The following is a 6230-nucleotide window of genomic DNA, read 5'->3' on the forward strand; positions in this document are numbered from 1 at the left end:
TATTTCCTAGGGTATGGCAATGAGCTGGAGTGCAGCCTTGGACTGTTGCACAGGATGGAAAGCTGTGCTACATTTCATCACCCTTTGGACCCACCTGTACACCAACATGGAGGGAAAGCTGTAGGAGTTGGCACAGTGCAGGAACAACCTCCTTGATGAGTTCCCCACTTTCTCATTTCCTGACAACTTCCTGTGGGGCCAGCAGGACTTAGACACACTTAATGGGATTTTGCATAGTTGCATAGTGCAGTCAGAAATGGATGGGTTCCAGATGGGCTGGCAGCACGGGTTTTAGGAAGTTGGTATGATCATGCTGCCATGAAATGGGGGAAGATATCAGACTGGAGTCCTTATGGGGTTTTGAGAGGCCATTCCAGGGTCCTGCCCAAACCCCGGCTGCTCCACACCCCATTCTTCCCCAGCTACCTGCAGCATCTCTGTGTGCATGAGCCCAGCACCATAAAAAACTTCAAACCTAGAGCTGCTCCTTCCTAGCCCCTGTCTTCACCCACAGTTTGTTTTTAATTTTTGCATCTACCCAGCCCACCCCTGCCCTGCCAACCCTCTCTGTCCATCTGGCAGTGCAGGGCATCCTGCAGCAGAGCAATATTGCCCAGTGGGGCTTTAGTAGGCTAGGAGAAACGTTGCTGGAATTGCTGTACTTCCTAAAGCCCAGTTCCAGGCACGAACAGACCCTCAGTCCCATTGGGAGTTCCTGGATTTGATGTTCACTGGCTAATGTGGTTTTCCAGATATGTGGGGACAAGGCTTGGAAGACCAGGTTGACTCTGACTCCACCTCTCTGTGCAGCATTGGAGCTGGGTGGCTGTCCCTCTGTTCCCCCCTCTGCCTGAGGGAGTCTGGAGGGATTACACCAGTGTCCCCCAGCAACAGGGAAATTATTGCCACGTGGAAGTATCTTGGATTTGTCCCACTGAATTTCAGAAGCTCACCCAAGGAAAGAAGAGGTGTGGTCGGTTTCTTCTCTCTGGTCATGCGCCCCATCAGGAGATATCTTGCCTCCTGAGCCAGAGGAGCCTCAGAAAGGCTCTGACATCCATCTTGGCTGTTTTTACCCTCTTGGGATTCAGCTGAGGTTGTGAGGCTGTTGAGGCAGGGCCAGAGACAAGGCTAGAAATATCTCAGCCTGTTTAAAGGAGAGAAAATGAACTCCCATCAGATCTGAGCCTTGTTGACAGACACAATGATGAATGGACCAAAGTTGTCAGGTAATGTTTTGGAGAATCACTCTGATGTTCTCCTCCTGAAAATTTTTTTATGTTTCTTTTCAAGGACAATCTAAAGGAAAAATACCACATGCTTTGGTTCAGAAAATCACCTTGTGCTGACCTGAAGGAACCAGTGATGAGGGAGTGGAGAAAGGAAGTCCATCTGCTCCATACAAGTCTGGACTGTCTCCTGCAGAGGACTCCTGGGGAAGGGGTAAGGGCAGACCTCCAGATATTCTCATGACTCTGGCACAGGCATGGAGCAGTGAGTTTGATTGATTTACCAGTTCTCTCTCCCTCAGCTCCTCTATGGGATCAGTGTGCTCTGAATTTTTTTGCACTCCTTCTCCAGCCAGATAAATCCATCATCCGCTCGGCTGTGGCAAAGGCAATTCTGTTCCTTTCCTTCTGCCGCAGCGCTGCAGGGCATGTGGCTTTGCAGACGATTGAATTGCATTGAATTCCTGTGACTGCTTCCTTACCCCCACGCTTCCAGCTTGCTCCACAGACCCAGAGCAGCCCAGCAATGCCCGGGTCTGTGTGCACAGGCTGTGTGCTCGGCAGCAAAGCGTGCCCTCTGCTGTCACCGCAGCCGCCAGCCTGGCTCCCATCGCACCTTATCTCCCTCTCCAGCACCTGCAAAACACTCCCCACGCCCTCTCAGTTGGATCACTACCTTGTCGGCAGGGAAAACCCTTTTTCTTTATATTCTAACACTCAAGCCTGTAGGGCTGAGCTGCGATCTGAGAGCCAGGGCGGTGACATTCCCCATTCTGGTTCTGGACCTGCAGCTGGTGCTGCGGGGCTGTGAGGAAGCTGCTACAGCCCCACAGCTCTAGCAACTTGCTGAAAACCTAACAGAGCAGATTTCTGCTTGTTTAGGGGTGATGCTGCCCTGGAAGATACAGATGAGTGGAGGAAGAGTAGTCAGCTATGCCTGAGTGATAATAAACAAGAGCTCAGTAAGGGAGAGAGGCTCTGAAAGGTACCATGTATTGCTGGGAATGGGCCATGCAGAGACCGGTGATTTTGGGGTTGTACACGGACTTGAACTAGCCCTGAGAGGTTTCTGTTTTTATAGTAAAACTTGAGCACGATCCAAAAGAATTTGACCCTCCATTAATTACAAGCCTTGTATTTCTGCTCCAGTAGCAAAGAGGGAGGGGAGCAGGCTGCAGTGATTCACAGAGGTGGGATTCTAGTACCTAATTTTTGAAATGTCTCTGTCTAAGAGTCTGAGCTATGTTAAGGATTTCTGATGCTGCTGCCTGAGATTTATTCCCAGTCTCAGCCCCATAGGATACTGTCATGGCATCTTTAGGGCTGATGACAGCTGCCTTGAAGGGAAAAGGGAAAGGGAAAGGGAAAGGGAAAGGGAAAGGGAAAGGGAAAGGGAAAGGGAAAGGGAAAGGAAGGGGGAAAGGGAAAGGGAAGGGAAAAGGGAAAGGGAAAGGGAAAGGGAAAAGAAAGGGTGAGGTAAAGGGAAAGACATGTGAAAGACAAGGGAAAGATCAGCACAAACACGTGCAGAAGCACAGCTGTACAGGCTGAGCTAAGAGTTATATCCCAGGTATAATATATGAGAGTTAAATACCAGGGTACTTACCTGTACTGCTGCAGTGGCTGCCAGGAGTCAGGGATGGGGCTGTGTTTGGGACTGTACAGACAGATGCTGGCCTGTGCTGTGAGGAGTTACTAGCATAAGGCAAGATATGATCGGTATAGATGAGTGAACACACAAAATCAGGAAATAATACAGGACTCTGCTTTCTCTCTGTATATAACTCTCCTCTATAAATACCAACTCTGTTCAGCCTGGAAAAGGCTCCTGGGAGACCCTATAGCACTTTCCAGTACCTAAAAAGTATTATAGAAAGCTGGAGAGGGACCTTTTTACAAGGACACGTAGTGACAGGACAAATGAGAATGGCTTTAAACTGAAATAGGGTCAATTTAGTTTAGATATAAGAAAGTAGCTCTTTACTGTGAGAGTGGTGAAGAAGATGTAACCCAGAGAAGCTCCATCCCTGGAAGGCCAGGCTGGATGAGGCTTTGAGCAACCTGCTCTTGTGGAAAGTGTCCCAGTCCAGGGCTGGAGCTGGATGATCTTTGAAGTCCCTTCCAGCCCAAACCATTCCGCAATTCCAGCACTCCGTGCTTAAACTCCGTCTTCCAGTGCCCTCTTGTGGAGACTCATCAGAATGCACCCGAGCGCCCCGGCCCGGCCACAGGCCTGGGTGTCATCCATCAGCAAAGAAAAAGAAATAAAAGAAATAAAAAGAAATAAAACATGTCAAAAGAAATGAAACATCTCCTCCCCAAGCTCTGCTGACTTCCCAGGAGTCTGAATCCCCATTTCCATGCTGGGCCTTCCTGGAAACCAGCCATTTCATAGGTTTGGTGGTGACTTCTCCGAATGCCAGCAGGACCCTTCCACTGGAGCTGGGTTTTCCGAGGGCAAACAACCCAGCAGTGCTGACACAGGCAGGGCTGAGCAGTTCAGTGCTTGTGGGTATAAAGCAGGCACAAAACAGGTGTCAGGCAGCTCTGTGTCTGACAGCTTCCTTGCTGCTCCAAACACCCTCCGTGCCAGATGCCTGCAGGTCTTTGACCGCGGATCGCTATCGCTTCAGCTGAACTGCCCGGAAAAGCCATGACTTCACTGTTTAAAAAAAATAAAATCCGTCAGGAGGAGGAAACCACGCTCTGGGAAAATACAGTATTTATTTCGCAAGTGCAGCTGAGCAGGTCAACGGGAAAGAGAGGTCGTGGCTATACAGCCGCTTGTCTGGGGCAAGTGGAGCTGTCAGCCCTGCCCAGCCACTTCCAAAAGTGACAGCTGCAGCAACCAGAGAGGCACTGAGCTCTTTTAAAAGCAAGCAGGTCCTGACAGAGAGGGGAGAAACCTAAATATGTGTGTCAAATGAGAGCAGTATGTGTGTCAAAACCGTGTCGTGAGGACAGCCAGCTTTACTAAACATTGAAAACCCACCAGAGAAAGGCAGAAAGGGGAAGCAAGTGAGGGAACAAAGTGGGAAAGCAAGATTTTGCTATTTTCAACACTAAGGCATTGCCCTATTTGTGGTCATTTTCCCACCACCTGTGTCTAACGCAAGTAAGCTGGTGAGGGCTTTTGCTGGCCTCAGCCTGCAGGGTGAAAAATAGGCTCCTGCCCAGAAGGATGCTTGGGAAGACCTCACTCCATGAAATGCCTGCCCCACAGCAGGCAGGCACTTGCTGCAGGCTGCCAGGCAGCCTTTCTGCCTGGCCAAATCAAACAGGAGGAGAGAGAGGCTGGCTACAGCTCCTTGCTCAGCCCTTGCCTTTTTGTGGGGCTTCTTCACATGCCAGCAGATCTGATCTGCTGGGAGACAAGCCAGAGGAGCTGGGGGGCAGAAAATCATAGAATGGTTTGGGTTGGACAGGATGTTAAAGATCATTTTGTTACAACCCCCTGCCATGGGCAGAGACACCTTCCACTAAATACAGTTACTCAAAGCGTCATCCAGCCTGGCCTTGAACACTTCCATGGATTTGGCATCCAATGCTTATCTGGTCAGCCTGTTCCAGTGCCTCACCACCATTATAGGTAAGAGTTTCTTCCTAATATGTAATCTAAATCTACCCTCCTTCAGCTTAAGGCCATTCCTCCTTCTGAGATCACTATGTGTGCTGGTGAAAAGTCCCTCTCCATCTCTCTTGTGGGCTCTCTTTAGGTACTGCAATGGGCTGTAAGGTACCCCCAGAATAATCTCCACACTGAGCAGCCCCAGTTCTTTCAGCCTGTCTTCCCAGAAGATGGGTTCCAATCCTCTGAGCAGCTTAGTGGCTCTCCTCTGGACTCCTTCCAACAGGTCAATGTCTTCCTTGCATTGGGGGTGACAGAGGTGGACACAGTACTCCAGGTAGGGTCTCACAAGTACTCCAGGTAGGGTCTCACAAGATCAGAACAGGAAAAGTTTAAAAAGTTTCATTTCAGCCTGCAACTATGTCTTTATTTAGAGGCAAATAGGAGAAGGCAAAGTCTTTGCCCTTAGATGAGCACATAAAGCAATAGCTCAAAGATGTCTTAAGAAAGAACAGTAGACCCAAAAGCAGCAAGCTCACAGAGATGATGACCAGCCACTCTCTCCAGGTCAGCAGCCTGTCCAGATCCACAGGCTATGCTAAGCAAGACAATTCCTCAAGAGAAACTTCTTTAAGAATAGCACTGCTCTTGTTGGTCATCATGATCCCGCCTATGGGGCCCAAAAGCATTTTCACAGCTCCTAAAAATGTTCAGATAATGTAAGCAATAGTAATCTCAGCCTGCTGTGACCATCAGAAGGCCAAGTCAGATCAGAGAGGATCCTGCAAAACAGCAAACTGACTCCCCCTCTTCTTGGCATTTTCTTCCTGTGCAAGGCTGCTTTGGTTGTCTCATGTCCACCTCTGTCCCGTGGTGTGCTGAAAAACACATCCTCCTCTCCATTTCCTCCTTAGTGCAGCCCCTCCTGACCCTGCAAATGCCAGGCCCTCCCCTTCCTGCTGGTGCTTCCAGGTCCCCCCACTGTGAATCATCTGGCAAGCCCTGAACCAAAATTATCCACGAATTAACTAAGCTCAAAATGAAACTCAGACCCCACCCCGGGCCGTGCTGAGCTGTGGCTGGGCTCCCCACCAGTGCTGGTTCCAGCCAGTCCTGCCTGTGTAACTCAGAAAAACTTTTTGCATGCTGGTGTTTGGTTTTCTGAAAGCAGCAATGCAGAGCAGCACAGAGCTGCTGGGTGCCTGCACAGAGCACAGGGACACTCTCAGCTCTGTCCCAAAGCCAGTGTGCAAGGCTGGAAGCAGAGATTCTCTTGGCCAGTGAAATCCTGGATGGGTTACAGACCCTGCTCCACAGAACCCTCTCACAAGGCAGGCAGAACAGCAAGCCCCCACCATCCCAGGCTCTGAAAAGAGAGGAGCAGCAGGCAGCCATCTTCTCTGAGCAATTCTGGCAAGTGCACTGGATTCCAG

This window comes from Lichenostomus cassidix, chromosome 9 (genome assembly GCF_008360975.1).
Source record: "Lichenostomus cassidix isolate B80296 chromosome 9, HeHo_3.0, whole genome shotgun sequence".
In the NCBI taxonomy this organism is placed as follows: domain Eukaryota; kingdom Metazoa; phylum Chordata; class Aves; order Passeriformes; family Meliphagidae; genus Lichenostomus; species Lichenostomus cassidix.